Source organism: Pogona vitticeps, chromosome 4 (assembly GCF_051106095.1).
Source record: "Pogona vitticeps strain Pit_001003342236 chromosome 4, PviZW2.1, whole genome shotgun sequence".
NCBI classification, from domain to species: Eukaryota; Metazoa; Chordata; class Lepidosauria; order Squamata; family Agamidae; genus Pogona; species Pogona vitticeps.
Genome location: NC_135786.1, coordinates 95,020,231 through 95,043,845, shown reverse-complemented (window position 1 = coordinate 95,043,845; position 23,615 = coordinate 95,020,231). Strand labels below are relative to the sequence as shown.

The 23,615-nt window shown below is 41.7% G+C and overlaps 1 long non-coding RNA gene across 1 annotated transcript; it reads left to right on the top strand.

The window, feature by feature from the left end:
* Positions 1-1,278: 1,278 nt before the first annotated feature.
* On the top strand, positions 1,279-18,155 carry LOC140706695 (uncharacterized). The gene is made up of 3 exons (XR_013544281.1): positions 1,279-11,204; positions 15,095-15,207; positions 17,545-18,155. It is a non-coding gene; the product is annotated as an uncharacterized LOC140706695 (long non-coding RNA).
* The last annotated feature ends 5,460 nt before the right edge of the window (positions 18,156-23,615 follow it).

Genomic DNA, 23,615 nt, shown 5'->3' with positions numbered 1-23,615 from the left:
GGGAGCAGATTTGGGAGTGACATGAAACAGGACAGCAAATAGCTTAATATTTAATTATGATTTGGTTTTTATTTCTACTTGTGCAGGCAGGGAGACCCCTTCTTGGATGCCCACTTTAATGGGGTGAAGAGGTTTGAGTGTATCAGTGAAGGTGAGAGCAATGCCTTCATTGTTGGGCTCCTAGCAGGATGACCCAAGATGGAATGATCACAGCTGAGCAGGGCTTTTGAGGGGACATTTTGAAGATTGCTCATTTATAAGTCAAAGGTGACTTGATGGCAGGTAACAACAGCAACAACAGGAAAGGAGATAGACAACCTGATTTGTTTTTTTTTTGCCTTAGCTGCCAAAATATATTGACTAGTCTGTGATAGAGTGTTATTTTCTGCTGTGCTTCAAACAGAACATGTCTTGAACTGGTTCAGGACACAATCAGTTATAGCAATGTTGATCCACATCTGATAGCAGCAACGAGATTTGGAAGTACATATCTATTCACCTTTAAAACAATAGTGGTGTGTGTGTCTTAGTTTGTTACTGAAATGAGTGTGTCCGGATGCTGGTAATTAGAAAATGAAACTTACATCTAAATATTTCTGAAAATCATTTAGGGAGAACCAAACTTATTTTACAGAAACCTCTAGAGCTGGTGTGTGCGCGCTGCTCACAACTATTAGGGAGACATGTGGCAGGCTTTTTCAGGGTAACAGCAACCTCTTGGGGAAGAAGCAGGAAGGAAGTAGAGCATAAGAGTAGCAATCTATAGAATAATAGTGACATAGAAAGAAAACAAGACACAAGTGCCTAGGTTTGTGAGGTTATCTTTCTGTATAGCACACCCCTTGCTGGTTCATGTTGCTTGCCACAAAAAGTGTGGCTCAGTATCCAAGTAAGCAAGATTGAGAAATGGACTACAGAGAAACCCGCTCTGGACCCATTCCAGTCGGGTTTCAGGCCGCACTATGGTGCAGAAACGGCACTGGTCGCACTGATGGATGACCTGCTGAGGGAGGCCGATGGGGGCAATATGTCCCTGTTGGTCCTCCTTGATATCTCAGCAGCCTTTGATACCGTTGACCACAGTGTCCTCCTGGGGAGGCTCTCTGAGTTAGGAATTGGTGGCCTAGCGCTTGCCTGGCTCCGTTCCTTCTTGGAGGACCGCCCCCACAGAGTACAGCTTGGAGAGGGTGTCTCGGCCCCGTGGAGCCTCAACTGTGGGGTCCCGCAGGGGTCAATCATCTCTCCAATGCTGTTTAACATCTACATGAGGCTGCTAGGTGGGGTCATCAGGGGGTGTGGGGCATTGTGTCACCAGTATGCTGATGACACACAGCTCTACATCTCCTTTTCATCTACCTCAGTGGATGCCGTTATGTCCCTTCAGCGCTGCCTGGAGACTGTACTGGAATGTATGCAGTCGAATGGGTTGAGGCTGAACCTGGACAAGACAGAGGTCTTGAGGGGGGTGGTCCTTCCATAGATAACTCCCTTTCTTTTGGGGGATGACCCTTGCCACAAAGAGTGAGGTCCGCAGCTTGGGGATACATCTGGACCTGGCACTTAGCATGGAAACCCAGGTGACGACTGTGGTCCGCTTCGCCTATTTTCATCTATGGCGGATTGCCCAGCTGTGACCATATCTTGATGGGGGGGCCCTCACTACTCTAGTCCATGCGCTCATAATCTCGAGATTAGACCATTGTAATGCACTCTGCGTGGGGCTGCCTTTGAGGCTGATGCAGAAACTTCAGATGGTTCAGAATGCGGCAGCCAGGCTTCTTAGTGGGGTGAGAAAACACCAACATATCTCCCCCACTGTGGCTGCTCTGCACTGGTTGCCCATCCGTTTCTGCATTGACTTCAAAGTGCTAATGATCATGTATAAAGCCCTAAATGGTTTGGGACCTCAATATTTGGCAGATCGTCTTCTCCCACCCAGATCTACCCGAATCACCAGACATAGCCAGCAGGGACGGCTGAGGGGTCTGACGCCGAGGGAGGCCCAGAGGGAAAAAACAAGAAACCGGGCCTTCTCGGTGGTGGCCCCTCAGCTGTGGAACACCCTACCAACAGAAATTCGGCTGGCACCTCGCTGGGTGTTTTTAAAAGCCAGCTAAAAACTTGGCTATTCAAGCAGGCCTTCCCTCCAGCCAATTAAGTCTTTCTTATTTTTCTCCCCTTTTATGCCATCCTATCTTGGTAATCTTCAAATTAATTGTTCAATTGTAATTGTAATTTTATAATTTTATATATTTTATATTTTATATTGTTCAGTTTTATCTGTGTAACCCATCCCAAGTAGACATGGTCTAGAGGGACAGGGTAAAATCAAATAAATAAATAAATAAATAAATAAATAAATAAATAAATAAATAAATAAATAAATAAATAAATAAATAAATAAATAAAGAGAAGCAATGTTCTCCACAAAGTGTTCAAGCAATGTTTTGATGTCAAAATCCCATGTCTGAGTAGGTCCTGTTACACCTGAAACAGACACAAGCACTATAAAGTTGATGTGGCATTTGCATTTAGCTTTACCATCAAACACCAAGCTGTTTGATCCAGCTCTAATAATCTAGTAAGGGGGCATCTGAATTTCCCTACCAAATGTACTGCTATGCAATCTGCTCAGTTTGCTCTCTACTTCATGTGATATGGTCTGTGCTGCCTGGTTGGGAAATTGTGGGAATTATAGTCAAACAAACAAACAAACAAACAAACAAAAATGAATGAATGAATGAATGAATGAATGAAAAAAAGAGGGGAAAAAAAGTAAGTGTCAGCTTCCTTGCTTGGGCAGGCCTTGCCCTTCACAGAGTGCTGCTTTTCTTGCCTTCTGCTTTCCTTGGCCACTATCCTGTTCACTATGAGGAGAACATTCCACACCTGCCACACAAGCCTGAGCTTGCCCCATTTATTTCAATGGGGCTTGTGTGTGGGCAGTGAGGTACTGGTTTACCTCTTGGTGAAAACTCAAAAAAAAAAGCCTCACTGTGTATGTAACAGGGCATGGTAGGTGTGTACAGGGGCAATAGGAATTTGACAACATGTCATACACAGGAATGCCAGCATCAGTAGAAATATTGTTCCCTATTCATTTTTTTCCTGTTTGACTTTACACAGGATTTTCTTTCTTTCTTTCTTTCTTTCTTTCTTTCTTTCTTTCTTTCTTTCTTTCTTTCTTTCTTTCTTTCTTTCTTTCTTTCTTTCTTTCTTTCTTTCATTCATTCATTCATTCATTCATTCATTCATTCATTCCAAGACCACTGCTAGATTCTTATTAGGTCACTTTGAGGCGAGTGCTATGCAGGTGATAGATCTGCCACATTTAGCTCAGCCTACAGTCATCTGAATGGCTTTAATTAATCCACGCATTTTTCTCATTCTTATGACAGATCTCTAGTCCAATTGTGCTGTTGTGCTGAAATAGTATCGGGTGCAGTGGCTAATCTTACCTTCTTGAAATATCAACCATAAGATGCTTTCCCAGAGCTGTCCTTTCTTAATTTCCTGTGCTGAGTCTGTTAAGAGCCACTACAGAGAAAAATCTAATATGAGCTTCTCTTGTATTTCAGGATAAACCTCTTTAGGGCCTGTAAGCTTGCTGGTGATAGGTTATTTGGATTCTGCTAATAATACTAGCAGTTAAAGAAATAGACCTATGTGCTGTTCTTGTTCTTTTTGTTAGCTTGCTTGCACATTTTCCTAGCTGCAGCATAAGTATTTCATTTTTTAAGAATAACATACAATAGTATTAGAAAGAGATACAGTGTCAGTAAATCAGTAGTGGCAGTTACTGGGAGCTGAAGCAAGAATGTGCAAATGGTTTTATTGAAAATCGATATGTGTTTGTAAAGAGTGGCTTGTTTTTAAAGTCCTTTTATGTGCATTACTTGTTGCAGAATGCATTTAAAAAGCATTGTTTTCTAGGTCTGGTAAGGTGGAAACATTGGTCTTCTTATAAAACCTTTTTTTAAAAAAAATCCTAAATGAATAGAAGCACTATTAGGCAGGCAGATGAAAAGTTTGACTCCAAGGATCATCTACCGTCAGCCTAAAATGACCACATAAGGCTGGGGCAGTTAGGCTGCTGACTAGACAAGACTGTCAAAGGGGAGTATAAATAAATAAAGCATGGTATTGAACTACAGGAGACCCACTAAGGGCTCTACTGAATTATCTGAAACTTCCTTAGGGAAGAGAAGAACAAAGAAAGACACACATGGCAAGAATCCCACTTTGGATATAATCAGAGCTGGAAAAGTTAGTTGTTCTTTTTCTTTTTTCTACCAGTCTTTCCGATCTGAAATTAGTCTGGCAGTTTTATTCCCCAGCATTAGCATTTACAATCTATGTGGGTTGTCCCACGTCTCAGTAGACATGGGAATGAGTTCATCAGGTTTTTTTGGGGGTGGTTGTAAGAGGGTCAAATGCAGTTAAATCTGCTTGGACAGATGATTTCCAGACACCAACAACTGATCACTATCTTTCCTTTTCTTTCCTTTTCTTCCCAACTTGGCAAGGAGTGGGTTCCTAATGTATTGTGCATACAACATTCTTGAGGTTGTTAGTGTGGCCTGCTAGTTTCTCTAGAGATCTGGTCTAGACTAGCGTCATAAAGAATATCATAATCTCCGATGGTGCTTGTGAGGTGGCACTGGGTAGTTAGTAAGGAAATATAGCTGGGAATTACAGCAGATGCAACATTTTATACTTGATAATGGCCTCAGAATCCTTGGTTTATATTGAATCCATGGAGATATAATCATGTGCAACTCATAGGCCCCATCGGAGATTATGATATTCATTACCATGTTGTTCCCCTTTGTTATCTGCAGTTTGAGATTAATTATGCCACCAATCATTGTCATTGTTTACTAAACAATGCTTCCTGGAAGGGGAACTGAAGATCAGCAGGGGTATTAATGGTCATGGCCAAATGTGAAATGCCACATCATCAACTTCTTGTCCCCAGGAAACAATCAGTCTCTTTATTTTGGGGGCATGTATAACTGTATAAATATCTGCCATGCAGTCTCACTCTCGTGTCTGAAACAGTGGACTTGTCCACAAAAGCTCACATTAGAATATAGCAGTTAGTCTTTAAGGTGCTATAATGATTTTATCTTAATGTTGTTTTTTGCCTGACATTCTAGAACAGATGAACATGGCTGTATCTTCTAAAACGGTAAACTTCAGTTACCCATCCTATAGGCTTTTCTTGACATTCTTTTATCTAGCTTTAATGATCAAGGCAAAGTGTGAGCGACATTTGGTTCTCTGCACGCTGAAATACAGTCCATACTTTGTACCACATTATGTTGTTTGGGGCTGATTGCCCACTCTAAATCCAAAAGTTTTTGTTTTGGCATCCAGTTCTCCTTGCCCAGGGGGATTATACAACAAACCATGATTGCTACATGTAAGTTTAAAAGGCTACTCCAAGGTAACTGTCAGTATCCATTGTAATACAGTATTCATAACAGGATCTCAGAACAAGGATATTGCATATGTATGTATGCAGTGGATATACAAATCTCAGTGGATCAAGAACCTTTTCATCAGGATGCTTCCAGTTATAACAGAACCCTATCCTATTCAAGAGGACTATCAAATGATTATTAAATATACTGTAAGTACTTCAGTGTCTAGGTAATGAATAAGTAACATACGAAAGACACAAAGAGGAACTCTTGTTAGAATTCTGGAAATCCCAGCCTTCTTTTTTTATATATGTTACGTTTCTAGGCCATGTGATAGGAAAAGATAATTTTAAAGAAATCTATGCCAAAGAACATGAATGTATCAAAATGGTAGCTAAAAAGACCATGTTTGTCATTTTGCCAACTCATTATTTCGAGGACTGCCCCAAAACTTCTTTCCAAGTCTGCTTCTTGATACGCAAGGTTGACCATTTCAGAATAAGAATATGGGAAGAATATGAATGCAACATGTCCACCAGCTGTCGTTTAGAATCTGATACGCTGTCATTCTCCAGCCAGCCAGCTCAGCATTGTCCTGTGGGGAAGAAACTGTAACACCTTGTGCCTGTGAGACGGTAGTTCCCCCAGGACCCTGTCCGGGAGGGAGAACATATAATGACTAGGGAACAGGAAAAAAGGAAACCTTCAGACATCTGGATGAGCTGGACTCCCCTAAGGGCCTAATTTCTCCATGCCTCAGGGATGCACTACCCAGTCCCTATTCAGAGCTTTGGGTACTGCATAGCACTATACAGTATTCCAAAAACACTGTTGTGAATGTTCAGGGACTAAGTTACAGGCCTTTACTCTGCTGGAGGGATAAGATTTCCTTGGCTCTCAGTCTTATTTTTTGCAAACTTCTAATAATTTCCTATGTCTTCTGCAAGTGGTCAGATCATTGCCGCAAGAGTAATTGGTCTCTTCCTTGGCAGCTCTCTTGGGCAGTGTGAGAGAGGGAAATGGAGAGAGAGAAAGAGAGAGAGAGAGAGAGAGAGAGAGAGAGGGAGAGAGGGAAAGAACAGGAGTTGGCAGAAAGAGAAAAGATCGCAATGCTCAGCGTTGGCTCCAGGCCCACCAACCTCACATTTTGACTCCAAACGCTGCCAACATGTACTCCCTGACAGATTACCTCTGGGAAAATATTGGCTTTGATAGGAAGAAGTTTTCACTCTATCACTAACTGCATGGTAAACATGCATAGTAACCAGGGCTGAATTCATCTGTTTCCCTCACATTTCTTTTCTTTGCAATCTTCAAACTCTTTCATCTAGCTTATCCTTCCACATTCTCTTCCCAGCACATAGACACACGGCATCATAAATGACCTTTCTTCCCCTGCTCTGTGGACTTGACAACAACACATGTAGGTCTTTACCGATTCTAACACAGCTATACTCTGGGCTGTTGTGGCCAATCCACTAATAAGCACAGCAGACAGGCCAAAATGGGGCTTTAGAAAAAGACTAATTTCATGTGGATGTGATTAATGAGAAGAAGCAACTTATGTTCTGTTGTGTGGATGATTGTTTCTACTCTGTAGTCAGTTTGTATTCTTCACATGCACACAACCCTTCTTTCAAGCAGCTGCTATGTACTTGCTATTCTCTGTTTATTCACTGAGGCAGCCTTCTTGTGAGGCAAGGTGAGGGAGCTACTCCAGTTTGTAGCTTCCTCTGAATACTATTAAGGGTAGTGATATACAGATCTATTTCTGGTCCTTGTCACTTCTGCATGTTTCCCCATCTGAGTCCACTCCATTCGTATATCGTGTTAGTGTGTGGTGTTTTTTTTAAAAAAGTTTCTTTTCAAAATACATATCTAAATGCCTGTTTTGATATAGTTAAGCTGTCAGACAATGCATCCTGACATTTGTGAAATCTAATGGTTAACAACATGCTGATCTGCTCATGAGATGAGGAGGACTGGAGCAGGTAATTCCAGGTAGGAATCTGCACAGATCATATTTTCCCAGCATCCCTCATTTAGGGCATCAAAATTGAAATAATTGAAATAATATTAGCTGTGGGCCCGATGGCAATTCTTATATATATATTTTAATTGTATTTTAATTGTTCTGAATTTTTATTGTATTTTAAATGTTGTAAGCTACCCAGAGACCTTTGGGTAGTGTGGGCGGCATATAAATTAAATAAATAAATAAAATGAAAGACTTTCCGATCTGGCATATGGGCTGTGAGGAGTTCAACCCCAGACTTTTGCATAGCTCTGATTTAATTTCAGTGGGTTTGAGGCTGGAAAACTTTCTGCCAGTTCATGCTCCATGCTAATAAATGCCAGGTGTGCTATATGACATTTCTCCTGTCGGTTCTGAAGTGCCTCCAACTGGTCCTATTCATCAGTAATTGTGAGCTACTGTATGTTGTGGTTTGCATCTTATCTGAGATGGAAATCTGTAAAATAAACTAACACGTGCCTACCTTCCTCTGCTCCATATATTCTTTCCTGGCAGCTGCTGTAGCTCTTGTTCCTGTCATCAGTTTGTTTTACAGTTTTGTGAGTGTAAAAGGTCATATACACCAGTGGGGACTGTTTTCTCCTAACAGGAATTGCTGATGTGTCAAATTAAGATAAGGGTGGACATTTTTTGAAATGTTAGCTGTAACCAACTCTTTCAACCTATATTATTATTAGTTCATTGCCAAAGGTGCCTTCCCTGTACTCAACAGTTTGCTTACTATTATACAAATATAGCCTCATAGCACACAAAAAGTGTTACAGAGATAGGAACCCCCCCCACCCAAACCCTTCACTTTATAGTGTGAATTATAAAACATCCCTAAAGCTAAGGTATACTTTGTCAGTTGTCTGAGAACTCTACATGGCCTGTACTTTATTTTTTTATTGAAAGAAGCTTTCTTCCAGTTCTGTCAAATGTATCCTTGTAAAAGGGAGCAGAAAAACTGACATAAGGAAAAAAAAAACCCTGCAGATTTAGAGCAGCCAGTTTAAATATATCTTTCTATGGATATAACTCAAGCTGTTTATGAAGCAAGACCTGGAATGAGATGTTCATGAGGCGCTAATTACACTTGACTGTGGAATACATTGTCCCTTTTGAAGCAAAAACATATAGCAGGTTAAGCAAGAGCTGAAGAACCACAGGAGACATTGAAAGGAGAAGCAGAGTGAGTAAAGTAAATAGATGATGCAGTACACTCATCATCATCATCATCATCATCATCATCATCATCATCATCATCATCATCATCATCATCATCATCATCATCATCAAATTGCAGGCTGTCAAATTGATTTATGCCAACCTTGTGCAGGATTTTCCAGAGACAGAATATTTAGAAGTGGTCTTCCATTCCTTTCTTCTGGGGACAATCCTAGGACTTTGCAGCTTGCCCAAGGCCACACAGGCTGGCTCTTCTCCATGGAGGCATGCTCTGGCTCTGCAGTGAGATACGTATCCACTGAGCTATCCTGCCAGCTTATACATTCATAGAGAAATATTAAAAAGATACCTGTTACAGCACAAAAGCTTCATTTAATAGGTACAACTTCTGCAATCTCCACCCATGTCAGTTTAAAAGGGAATGATCTTATTCTGAAAACTATATTTTCACAATTGGAAGAACTTATTATTTTGGACTACAATTCCCAAAATCCCCCCGGGCAGAATGGTCAGGTGATTTGGGAGTTTTCATCCAGAAAGGTAACTTTTCCAAGTTCTGTTTGGAGCCCTTATTTATTCTGTTCATTGCAAGGGCTGGATGTTCTGATTAAAACAGATTGATAAAGCCACGGGTGAAATTCCCTTGAGTGGCAGGAGTGGATAAAAATAGAGCAATATCAAAACTGTCCATCTGTTTTGGTTTTGTAAAACAGTAACTTGAGTTTAAAAAAAATACATGTTTCCATGTTCCTAGAAAAATCTCTGGTTTTAAGTGTGGGACCCATCTATTTCCCCTAGGTTGGAGTTGTGCTGTCTTTTCCTTTTCTGTTCTTCAGCTTTCCTGCCAGCAGCGATGGCTGATGATCAGAGTGGGGAGCGCCCACAAAATCTGGGGGTAACTCACCACCCATCATTCTGGTCCATAAGCTGCCCTCTCCTGCATGTTATCTATCATCGGAGGTAAACTGCTTCATTCCATCACTGAACCATGCAATAATATCTAGATTCCTCTCTTTGTTCTATCTGAGATTTCTCTTTTTCTGTCTCTTTCTTTCACATAAGCTTCTCTTTTCTGGAGGGCAGGAGGAACTGTTATTTCAGATACAGCACTGTTGGGTCTCTAGGCTTCCCCTGAGTCCTGATGAAATCAAGAACAGATTGCTTCAGCACAGCAGGTATTTATTGGCCTTCATAGATCTCCCTTGACTCCTTATTTTTTCTCTTGAGACATCCAGATGGTTTGCCCATTCATCATCATAAGCAACACTGGGGGCAGTTAAGTCTATTTTCACTTAGGGTTACCCTTTTCACGATTCTCTAGTATTGTGCAGCTTGCCCAAGGCCACACGGGCTGGCTCTTCTCCCAGGAGGCACAGTGAGGAACTGAACTCCCAGCCTCTGTCTCTGCAGCCAGATACCTAAACCACTGAGCGATCCAGCCAATTCTAATATGTCCATTCATACTAAAGGTTAATAGCTCTGTTCATTCACTGTTGTTGTTTTACACAAAAACTTGGAATTTATGAGAAATAGCATTATGCACGCACACAAAAAAACCCACCACGAAATACAAGATTATTTTTTTTCCTTGAAGGTACTGCTGATGCAAGAAAAAAAAAACACTTGTCTTTTCACTGCCATGCAATATTAGAATGATTGACAGTTTTCTCAACAGTGGTGGCTGGGGGATACGGAGGCTTGTAGGCCAAAAAAAGTTATGAGCTGCCTTGGTGTTGTGCTTATTGGGAGAATGGCAGAATACAAAATACATACATACAAACATAGGGAAATGAATGGCTTGTCCTAAACTCTGGAACAAACCAACTCCAGCCTTAAATCTGCAGAAGTTCAGGTCTACTTCCTCCAAAGTATAGAAACATTGTATGATTATCGCCTCGCATTGCATTTTATGGGAATCCCGGTGTGGTGTAGTGGATAGAGTGATGGCATGGGACTTTGGAGAACTGGGTTCAAATCTCCACTTGGCCATGGCAACTCCCGGGATGTGGTGGCGGTGGCTGGAACAGATAAAAATCAGTCCTTAAATATATCACTTACCTTGTTCAGGCTGCTACAAGTCAGTTCCAGTTGAGAGCACATAACACATGCACACAAATACACCTTGCTTTTTATAGCTTTCTGGTTCCTCTACTTACACTCTTTCTTGCTTCATTGCACACCTATGCTTATGTGCATAAAATTTACATCCAACATTGGCAGACATGTATATGCTTGCCAATGCTGAATGTGTGATCTGATGAAGTGGGCTGCAAACCACAAAAGTGCATATTGTTAAAAAATCCTCCATTTTTCAGGTGCCACAGGACTCTCCTTTGTGTGTGATTATTAAGTGCTATTGGACCAGTGTCTGTGTAAACCTGAAATTATTCTACTCTGTCATTTAACTTTGTGCAACACAAGACCTTTGCACTTGTGTATGCATGAGCTATAATTCCTCTGGGGAACTTAAACAAGAGCAAATGAAAGCAGAATTGATTTGCTTGGGTTTTTCCTTCCCTCCAGCAGACAGAGCTGAGTTAAAGGAGAGACTGCAAGGCTTCAAACTTGGCTGGAAGGTACTAATTTCTTACTTCTGCTTGTCTGCTTTTTATTGTTTTGTTCTGGCATTCTAAGTAGAGTCTCTATTAAAGCATGTGTAACTCACTGTCTAAGTTCAGCTATGGACAGATTCACATGTGAAGGGCAATTCTTTCAAAGAAGCACCACTTCCTTTTAAAGAAATTTTTAAAAATACTTATAAAGAAATGTCTCACCTGTGTGAAAAGCTTTTGGGGACTGGAGAGAGAGAGAGAGAGAGAGAGAGAGAGAGAGTAATGACAGGAACGTGAAGAAACAGCAGCTCTCGTTGCCTCTTTTTTCTTGGCAGACTGTGAATTATTTTGGCTAAAAACCTCCAGTTATGCAGTGGAAAAAGTTCAGGGTCCTACAGAGCAGAATTAGCTTCAAATCTCAGAGCAGACCACCCCTTTCCGATGATCATCAGTTAGCACTTACAATCTCATTAACTTATTCTGAGACATTGGTAAGAGAAAAAACAAAAGGTTCAGCTTAGTCACAGTTCTGCATAGATCAGAAGACAGCATATTGTAGAAAAATAATGTCTGGTTACATAGCTGCACACTGACTCTGTCCACAGATAACTACATGACTAAATACATGACTAAACAGAATACGCACTGCATGATTAACTGAATACTATTGACTTATTAAAAATGGGGAAAGGACTTTTGAGTTGAGAAGCATGGCTCTTTTCAAAATCCGAAGCAGAGAGGGAACAATTGGTTACTACTGGATTGATTGACAACCACCCTAGTCCAAAAAGGTCCTTCCCAGCCAATCCAGAAGAGCTTGGAAAGTCACCTATTTCCTCAGTTAGCATTCCAAGGCCCTAGAGGTCCTTGTTATTTAAAGTTACAATATTTAAAAATTGGCTCTTTCCTCATATTTCAGAAGTAACTTGAATAATTTTAGTTATTTTACAAAAATATCCACATGCTAGGAACCAACGACCTCTGCTATAAAACACACTTTTCTCTCCCCCCCATCAATTACAGGGCATGAAGCAGCATGTGAGCCATATGACATTCATCCTCTACTATGTCGTGAAGCCACAACCTTGTAACTCTAAAAGTAACTAATAAGTTACAGTTAGATTGTGAAAGGAGTGGTGTTATCTCCCATTAAGTTGTACTCATAATGGAATGCAGTTACAGCTTCCCCAGCAGAAAACAGAGTAAACAGTACATAATTGATAGCTAGCAACTGCCAAGCTCTTGAGAAGACAAAGGCAAGTTTTTGTCTGGTTGATTGGGTGGACCTTGCTGTCTTATCCCTTTCTCTGATGTGCAAGCAAGTGAGTAGGCTACTAAGAGAAGTTCTGGCGGAAGAAGGCGGCAATGGGTTTTGGCTGTTCTCTTGCTTCCCCTTTCCTTTGCCTGCGTCCCATGGGAACAGCTGTCAATCTACTGGTCAGAGGAGGAAAAAAGTAGAAGGTGCCTTCAGATGTTCTGGGATCATCATCACTAAAACAACATCCTTCTCTCAATGGCCCTTGCAATTCAGCTGGAAAATTCCATTCTGGTTTGGATTCTGTTGCTGGCAATGTTCAAGGAAATGGAATGGAGGGTGGGGGAGAGAGCAGGAGGTAGATGGGAATTGAATGATGGGGGAACTAGCATTTTCTACATATAGGAGATAATTGGAAGATAAGCCCACTTTACATTCTATATGCCATTGAGGAGTAAATCGCCCTTCTGGCATATTATTTTCAAAGGATCCTACACTTGGAAGGATAAACCTCATCTGAATGGGAAACCAGAGAATTATATTATTTTCATATGTGCTGAAGGAAGAATGGGGTTGTGGAGGAGGCAGGCAATGATCACAGTTGGCACATATGCTTTCTAACTCACACAGCAGAATATTTTGTGACATTAAGTGCATTTTTATGCAGTCAGATTGTGTTTTTGTTTTAGCCACTGGTTACTACTCAGGTTCTTTACTCAATACTGTTACTTGGGGCAGCTGCATTGTAGCGCTATTTACTTATGTATTCACTGTAGTGACAGCTTTGTATCATACAACAGCTGCTGAAACCCAGACCATTCAGCAAGGGCAAAATGTGCTTTGGAAACTCTCCCCAGAGTGTCCTTGCACAATGTACAGTTTTAATTTTTGTATAGGATTTTTTTTTAAAAAATCCTGTTCTTTCATATCCTGCTATGCTTGGTTCATGACTGTCAGATTAAAAGTGTAGTTTAGCAAACATTTCTATGCAAGATTCCATGAAAAATCTACTCACTGTCTTTTTCCCCCCAGTAGCTTTATGAAAAAAGTAATTTAGTGTGTGGCTAGATATGCATGAATACTGTGAGACCAATCCAGCCAGAGTTTAAGTCTTATTTATTTAAATAGGAAAGAGCGAAGGTCATGCCTAACCTCCCTACAAGAATAACCTCAGAGGGGTAGCAGTGTTCTTTGGAGAAAAATAGTATCTTGTGACATCTGGAAAATAGATTTAAGAATGTATTGCAGGCTAAAATCCATGAAATGCAAACATAAGAGCACAAGAAGAGCCAGATCAGACCAAACGCCTGTGTAGTCTACCATTCTTCCCACACAGTGACCTGCCAGTTGTCTATGAGGAGCAAAAGCACCATCTGTTTCACCTTCTCTACCTAAACAGAGGGATAATACCTCTTGTCAATAAAATTTCAGGTCAGAGAGGCCCATGCTAACCATTTAGCCACACTGCCCAGGCTTTCCTAGTGTGGGTATGTTCCAGGAGGGCCAGATGTGCTGATGACTGGGGGAAATCTTCCTACCTAATACCTTCCCCAATGCTTTCAGTCACTCTGACTGATCAGTGTTCCAGGGAAGTACCAACAATCCATAAGGTTAAGCACTTTTTACCTTTATGCCAACCTTGCAAGGTAGGAATACCAGAGTACCGATAAAATATACAGATACCCAGTAAGGCAGTAAGGCAGCCATGTAAGGTAGCCCATCTAGGAGAAGGAAAACTCTGATTTCAAACCTCCACTGCCTTGTGGCTATATCCACTGATGGAAAAGTCTTCAGGAGATAACCTCGGGGTAAAATCTGGAGCCGGAGTCCTGTAGACAGTTCGTGTTGTTCTGCCAACTCCTGCGACGTCGCTGGAACCAGTTGTATTGGCTCTTGCCTCTCCATTGGACTATTTCAGTGATGTAGAGAGGGGGGATTTGCTGCTTGGGTAACAGCCTATCCTTCATATTATTCTACCCAGGCTTCGTGCTCTGGAGAGGACACTCCAACTTACATATTGACAGAACATCAGCAGAGTTCCAGAGCATATTCAAAGCATAAGTCAGCAGATGAGCATAGCATTCTCCTTAGAGATACTAGCCTAAAACTAAACAACTTATCACTTTTCTACTCAACATTTTTCTAAACTGTTTGAGAGGATGCACCAATCAGGCATTGAATAGCCTCAAACTTTCTCAAAGAAGAGAGTATCTTCTCAGAAGTAACTTCTCTCTCCCGCCCATCTCTTCAGCTAAAACTATTCTTTCCTAATTAGCTTGGTACCAAGGAGTGAGCTCTGGCCTTGGAGATTCCTTGCTCACAGACTTAAGGCACAAATGGTCTGGCCTTCCAATTAATGGGCATTTTCTCCCCGCTCTCTTGGCCTGCTCATCCCAGACATGAATCAGCAGGCCTGTGCTTCAAAACAGCAACCAAAAACTATGATCCCCTATTTTCTAGTTTCTTGACAGCTCTGATAAATGGAAGTGATTCATAGCCATCCTGACTTGGACCTATTCTCCATGAATTCGTCCAATCCCTTTTTTTGAAAATATCCAAGTTGACAACAATCAATGTACTCTGAGGCAGTGAACTGCCCAATTTAAGTGTGAGAACCATGGGCAATTCTTTTATCTGTTCTGGATTTCTCATCCTGCAGGTTCAGCGATCAACAGAATTTATGCTGGAAGCAGATGTTCCGAGAGCTCAGAAGGGCCATTTCACATTATGAGACCTTCTCATGGTTTGGGAAGAGATTACAAATAATTTAATGTAAGGAACAACATGTAGTTTAAAAAAAATCTTTAGAATGCATGATAGGATAATTATATTTATCAGTAGGTTTAGGGACGTGGTGGCGCTGTGGGCTAAACCGCAGAAGCCTGTGCTGCAGGGTCAGAAGACCAAGCAGTCGTAAGATCGAATCCACGTGACGGAGTGAGCGCCCGTTGCTTGTCCCAGCTCCCGCCAACCTAGCGGTTCGAAAGCATGCAAATGCAAGTAGATAAATAGGTACCATCTCGGTGGGAAGGTAAACAGCGTTCCGTGTCTAAATCACACTGGCCATGTGACCACGGAAAGATTGTCTTCGGACAAAACGCTGGCTCTATGGCTTGAAGAGCGGGATGAGCGCCGCCCCCTAGAGTCGGACACGACTGGACAAAAATTGTCAAGGGGAACCTTTACCTTTACCTTTAGATTGAGGTGAGCACCCTGCTCCATCAATGAGGTGAGGCTCAGTTCCAGTGGCGCAGTGTGTGTGTGTGTGGGGGGGAGGGCACAAGGCAGTCACCCTGGGTGCAAAGTTCTTGGGGGTACATGGGCAATCCTGCCCAACACACTCCCACATCTGTTCCTCATGCTCCTCTTCCCGCTCTTGGTAGTCCACGTCTGAGCCACAAGGAGTGCTGGGCCTGCTGCTACTACCAGTGTGGACCTTGAGCAGCTCTGCTTCTCCTGCCCCGCCCTGCTCATGAGTTGTATCACGGAGTTGGCATGTGACATGCCCCCTGTAATACTTGCCTTGCTCTGGGTGCTGGCAACCCGTGCTATACCACTACTGTACTCTGTTTTTCCTCCCTTCTTGTTTGACCTAGCTGTAAGAAACTTCCTAGTGTTTTTTTTTATGGTTTCAGACTAGATAAATAGGACTCAAACCGGCTTACTTTGGCTGTGTTATACCCCTCTAAGTTTTTACAAAGGATATGACTGTCACCCTCTTTTATTAGATTTTATATAGTTGGTGGTTTATGTATATATTCATAGTATCTTATGTATGTTTATATATTCAGTGCTGCAGTCAACAGAAAGGTCTTCAGTCTGCCTAATAAAACAGATTAGCAAGGACAACTGCAACAAAATTAGTACTTTGCTAACAATCTGAAAAGTTCTGAGAAATAAAAATAAAAGAACAAACCTCTAAAATGTCTAGAAACAATAATGTTGAGATTGTTTTCTTCTGTGATACTCTTTGTAGATGCTTGAAACTCTTTACCCAAGGTAAGCCTGGTGCAAACAAGCAGGCTTAGGACTGCCTGCGTGGTCTGTCATGCTGAGTTTTCTTTCCCCTTTACTGAACTCTATCTTGGTAGAAATAGCAAATGAGCTTTGTCGTTGCTAGTGATGGGAAAGCAGTTCAGGTGAAAGGCACATGGACTGGTTCGACACTTCATGTCAGTCAGGAATTCAAATGGCATCTTTACAGAAGTAAAATTTGAAAAGCAAGTCAGAAGAGGGACAGAAGAAACCCCGAGGGCCCCTTTTTTCTTTTTGAAAAGCACAACTGCAATAAAAGGGATTAATTGCAGTGAAAATTTAGATGTAGCTATATGAAAATATGGTTCTTCATCCTTTTTTTTAAAAAGCAGGTTTGTTTACAATAATACAGTCTTAATTTTTAAAAAACCCCACTCACATAGAGCCTTGCATGGCAAAGATGAAAAACAAAAAACCCACATATAAACATTTACACATACACCATCTCTTAAAAGCCAGTATGAACAAAAAGATTGATACCTGGTGTCTCAAAAATTAAAACAGCACCAGGCAAGCCTTCTTTGGGAGGACACGTTCTTCTAAGGATGCCAGAGAGTGGAGTGGAGTGGGGTGGGGTGGGGTGGGAGGAAGCCTCTCCCTACTGGATCTCTTGCTCACCCCCGAAGAAGGCATATGGGAAAAGTTACCCCCAAATAATCTTAGAGGGTAATTACACTGGCATTTGTCTGCTGTGGGGACAGGTTGGTTCACTCCTTTTTGCTAGTGACTAGCCAATGTGAGAGCCAACATGAACCAGCCTGCCCCTAGAGTAGCCATTCTCAATGGAGGCCATACCCCCCTCCGCGGGGGGTCCTGGCACACTTGAAGGGGCCCCCAGACTAGAAACAATTCTTCACACACACCATCTTGTAAGGTTTGTTATGTGACTTACAGAATCCTGGTTCAGTCTGTATTTCTTTCATACTGTGTTTATAAAAAAAGGGCAAAAAAAGGGGGGGGGGGTCGAGAATGGCTGCCCTAAGGTGTTCCTGCCTGCACCTTTTTGGGTTTCTGTTGTGGGACTGTTTTATAAGGTACGGTTAAGATCACTGTGTTTTGGTTTGTTTCCAACAGGTGCAATCACTGTGAAGTGGATCGTCTGGCTTTAAATTTCCTTTCTGCTTTCAACTGCCTAGTATTGTCATGTGGCTTACAGAGATGTCTTAGCCCTTCATGATGTTGGGAAAAACATCCTCAGCGTCTCCATGGAAGGTTAGAGGAAGAAAGCAGAGGTAATTAAAAGAAAATCCTATCAGGAGAGTACTGGGACACTATCCCTCTTAGGAAAAAAAAATAAAGCTTTCTTCCCAGAATGAGGAGAGAGGAGGGGGCAAGAAGGGGACTTTTGTTTTCTTAAGAGAGGTGGCCAGATAGGATTGCTTGAGGTGCATATGCCATGTGGATGCAAGAATCATGCCAAATGGCATACTGAACCTCTCAGTGACCTTAAACGACCCTATTTAGACTGCTCCAGCCTGCTCCAATTGTGCCTGCGTAGACCAGTCCTTAATGGGTGTGTCCCAAACTGCTTAGTGCTCTGACATTGTGAAGAGACAACATTCTAAATGGGGTTTAGAAGCAAAAGGAAGCTGTCCTGTTTGTTCACAATGGGTGAGAAGGGATATTGTACATATCGATATTCTGCAAGCTGTATCCTGCAACTAATTGACATTTCCTCACCATTTTTGAAAGCAGCCCCACATACAGGAAGGCAATCCTGCAATCCTGCTGGAGGTTAGTTGGGCATGGATAACTGCGACCAGCATCAAACGCTTGGCTGGATTTCTGGTGGCATCCAGGATAGAATACAATCCTGTCATGTTACAGGGCTTGTGTTAGACTTCTGGGTTGCTGGAAGATGACAACACACAACATCCCTGAGAAAGCCCATGATATAACATTTGAATCCTCATTGTTGGATTCTTGTGAGGATTATCAAAACCCAAAATATGATTAAAATGAAATAGCCCATCGGCGTCTGCTTCTGTGTCTCCTTGCTACCTTGTTCTTGAAGAAAGGATTGTATTGCTGCTATGTGCTGTCAAATCGGAACTAGCTTACAGTGACCCTAATAGGCTTTTCAAGGTAAGTTAAATATTTAAGGAATGATTTTTACTAGTTCCATTCTCCCAGTGAGTTTCCATGGGTGAGCGGGGATTCAAACCGTGGTCTCCAGAGTGCTACTCTGTCACTCTGTCCACTACACAGTATAGCATGACATAAATGCAATTGTTCAAGGATTTCTTTGCATTATATTATCCATCATCAGTGTAAGTTAGTAAAAACTTCATTCATTCGTTTATTAAAGTCACAAACTTTTTTGTTTGTTTGTGAATTTTGTTCTGCTATTAGCTATAAGCCCCTTTATGGATTACTGACCTGTCGTGGTGAAGGGGCTTGAGTAATTCAGAGAAGTCAAGGGTCTATGCCATGCAGGGCCACCCAAGACGGACAGGTCATAGTGGAGAGTTATGATTAAACACAATCCACCTGGAGCAGGAACTGGCAAGCCACTCCAGTATCTTTGCCAAGAAAATTTCATGGACAGAAACAAAAGGATAAAAGATATGATGCTGGAAGATGAGCCCCTCAGGTTGGAAGGCATCCAACATGCTACTGAGGAAGAGCAGAGGACAAGTACAGGTAGTTCCAGAGCTAATGAAGTGGTTGGGCCAAAGCCAAAAGGACACTGAGCTGTGGACACGCCTGGAAGTGAAAGGAAAGTCTGATGCTGCAAAGAAAAATACTGCATAGGAATGTATTCACGAAGGCTTTCACGGCCGGGATCTAATGGTTGTTGTGGGTTTTTTGTACTCTTTGGCCTTGTTCTGAAGGTTGTTCTTCCTAATGTTTCGCCAGTCTCTGTGGCCGGCATCGTCAGAGGACAGCAGTCTGTTTTCTGGTGTAGTTTGCTTGGGAGTGGAATATTTATGGCTGTGAGATAGGCTTGTGTCCTATTCAGGAGATGGGTGAATAGTGTGTCTTGTTGTGGTTGTATTGCTGTGATAAGGAGGAGAGATTATCTGTCACTGTGATTGATGGGTGTCAAGGACCAGGGATCAATACATAGAAAAGAGATTATCTGTCATTGTGATTGATGGGTGTCAAGGACCAGGGATCACTACATAGAAAAGATCAGCTAATGAACAGTGCAAAGATATGGAGGAAAATAATAGAAAAGGGAAAAACCAGAGATCTGTTCAAGAAAAATGGAGATGTTACAGGAACCTTTTGTGCAAAGATGGACATTATAAAGGACAAAAATGGTAGGGACCTTATAAAGCAGAAGACATCAAGAAGAGGTGGCAAGAATACACAGAGGAATTCTACCACAAAGATCTGGATGTGCTGGACAACCCAAATAGTGTGGTTGCTGATCTTGAGCCAGACATCTTGGAGAGTGAAGTCAAGTGGGCCTTAGAAAGCATGGCTAACAACAAGGCCAGCGGAGGTGATGGCATTCCAGTCGAACTATTTAAAATCTTAAAAGATGACGCTGTTAAGGTGCTACACTCAATATGCCAGCAAGTTTGGAAAACTAAACAGTGGACAGAGGACTGGAAAAGATCAGTCTACATCCCAATCCCAAAGAAGGGCAGTGCCAAAGAATGCTCCAACTACTGTACGATTGGACTCATTTCACATGCTAGCAAGGTTATGCTCAAAATCCTCTAAGGTAGGCTTCAGCAGTATGTGGACCGAGAACTGCCAGAAGTACAAGGTGGATTTCGAAGGGGCAGAGGAACTCGAAACCAAATTGCTAACATGAGCTGGATTATGTAGAAAGCCAGAGAGTTCCAGAAAAACATCTACTTCTGCTTCATTGACTACACAAAAGCCTTTGACAATAAACTATGGCAAGTTCTTAATGAAATGGGAGTGCCTGACCTCCCTATCTATCTCTTGAGAAATCTATATGTGGGACAGGAAGCAACAGTTAGAATTGGATATGGAACAACTGATTGGTTCAAAATTGGGAAATGAATACGACAAGGCTGTATATTGTATCCCTGCTTATTTAACTTATATGCAGAATGCATCATGCGAAAGGCAGGACTGGATGAATCCCAAGCCAGAATTAAGATTGTTGGAAGAAATATCAACAATCTCAGATATGCAGATGATAACATTCTGATGGCAGAAAGTGAATTAAAGAACCTCTTAATGAGGGTGAAAGAGGAGAGTGCAAAAAACGGTCTGAAACTCAACATCAAAAAAACTAAGATCATGGCCACTGGTCCCATCACCTCCTGGGAAATAGAAGGGGAAGATATGGAGGAAGTGACAGGTTTTACTTTCTTGGACTCCATGATCACTGCAGAGGGTGACAGCAGCCACAAAATTCAAAGATGCCTGCTTCTTGGAAGGATAAACCTAGACAGCACCTTAAAAAGCCACCCTTCCCCCTGCCTTAATTCAAAGTTTCTTTTGCTTGCCTGTTCATTTTCAGTTTTTAGTCTCTCTCTCTCTCTCTCTCTCTCTCACACACACACACACACACACACCCATCCATCCATCCATCCATCCATCCATCCATCCATCCATCCATCCATCCATCCATCCATCCACCCACCCTCCCTACATTTCCCCCTCCCTCCATTTCCTCCCTCCATTTTGTACATTTAAATAAGCTTGATGAAGTCCTCAGTCTCTCGCACCTTTCTTCCCTCCCTTGCTTGCTCCTTGCTCCTTTCCCTGCCTCCTGCTCGCTTGCATTCATTTCCGGAGGAAGCAGTCATTCAAAGCCCCGGGTTGATTGATTGATTGGGGCTATTCCACAACTGTAGCCAATTAAGCAGGCTTATCTCCCACGAACGGAGGATTTACAAGTGCCTGCTGCAACCAGGAAGTAACAGGGAGAGTTGGTTTACAATTTGGAGTTTGCCTGCAGAGGGTGGGGGTGGGAGGGAGGGGTAGCACTCTGCTCATTACCCCCAGGATTTTCACTTTTACCCAATTTGGGGTAATTTACCCCTGCTCTCCGACCTATGAACTAGATGTTCTCTTTCTTAGTTTTATGCAATTCTTACCACCAATTGTGGATTGGAAGAATCTTCAGAATGAGTTTAGAGGCTAGATGAAGAACATCCTATAGAACACAAGTGGTCCAGGTCCTCCATCTCTGGTTTGGTTCTCCAGCTCCTGCACTTTCCATTTTCCCCTTCATTTCCATTGGGTACTTGGAGTAGCATACGATAGAAACACCACAAAGCCAGCCATTCTTGTGCCTATAGCTGGGATAACTAACTAGAATCCTACCTTGGTTTCCAACTCTGATTATAGGGCAAACTATGATTTTGTTTCCTGGCTTTAGACACAATGGCAAAAAATAGGTTTTCTACTGACCAGAATCAGAAGCTGCCAGTTGTGATGCATAAGGAGAGGAGGGAAGAGAAGATGGGAAAAGAGAATCATGGCTGTTAAGACATATGGTACTAAATAAACCATAGTTAAGTATTACAGTAGGACCCCCATATCCACTGGGGATTGGTTCCAAGCCCCCTGCAGATACTGAAAACTGTAGATAATAGTGAATGCTATATAGATAGAGAGATAGAGATAGAGATAGCATGGTAAAGGGAAAAAACCAGATTTTTAAATATAGATTATTAGAACTGGCTACTAGAAGGCGCCAGATATCATGCTATGCATTCTTCACTAACAAGTGTTCATAGCAAGGGCTCTGGCTCCTTCTAGTGCCTGCTTCTGGTAATAAAAATGAAGACAGTTTTTTTTCTGCACTTTTTTCTTTTAGACTGTGGGTAAGTGAAACAGCGGATATTAGGGTCCTACTGTACCTCCAAAAAGTACATGGCAGCATCAGCGTTTGCCGTAATTGACAATATAGTAATAATAAGATATGCAAGTTATACCCATTTTGTTAATTAAGGCAAAGGCTGATGCTTCCATTTTTCCACTGTTAAACAGGGCAAGAAGAAATAAAAATAAAATGAAGTCAAATGAGGAAATATTTCAGATTTGACATGTACCGTGTTGCTTTTAGCATAACCATCATGAAAAGGTTAAAACTCAACAACAATCATGATTTTGATATTTATATTCATGCTAAATTCTTACCATTCCTGTCTCCTGGTCTGTGCTGCTTTTCTTTCCCTAATGACAAAAATCAAATGCCAAGAATTGTTCTTTTCTTTGATGAAACTGTACTGATAAATTGGTACCACACTGTTATCGGTGCTACATTCTCTGTCTGCTCATTTCCCTCCATCAGCATGAACTCCTCTGCTTTGAAAAGCAGGTGTGTTTCTCTCTGGCCTGTTATCATTTTTGCCTTTCTCTGCACAGAGTGGGTCTGACTTTGAAACCAGCCTTCTCACGACAGTGGAAACATCTGCTACATACTGGGAATTAACATCACTAAACATAATGCTTTTCTTTATAGCTACATACCAGTGTGCCCAAATAGTGCAATATAATCAGTCATAATAAGATTTAAATGCCTGTTCAATGCATAGCCCTGCGGTAAGGCCATTTTCACCTCATTTTACATTGGATTACATTACATTTATTGAATTTCATTTTAGCTTTGGTTTGCCATTGTCACTGTGCCTTTGAATGGGGAATCTGCCACCAGGAGCTACCCAAGCGAATGTGTTCTTAATGAGTTTGCGGGTATTCTGAAATATAAATGTATTTGAAGCTACAGCTAATGTGTGGTTCGTTGCGATTTTGTTGTTTTCAGAAAGGCGTTTATAACAACTTTCAAAACTGGAACAAAGGTGGTATTAGCAGGCTAAAATCTCTGAGGTAAAAATCACATTTGTGCGTTAATCCGGCATACTACTTATGCACAGAGTTTGGAAAAGCAAATTGTTTTGACCACAAGTCCCAGAATCCCCTAGGCAGGAGGATCAGTAGCCTTGGTGTTTGGAGGATTCTGGGAATTTTCCTGAGCTCTAGTTGCACAGACTATTGAGTGAGAGTTCATTCATGTGTGCTTGTCATCTTACGATTGTAATATTGCTATGAAACAACAACCATATATTACAGGCAATATTATCTGACATTATCCAGATACATAATGTTTCAATGGAGACAGTTTTAGGACTTTTGAGCATTCAGTTCTGTACTGTGTGATGCGTCACCTGCCAAGTGATGCTTATTTATGAATGAAAAAAATCCCT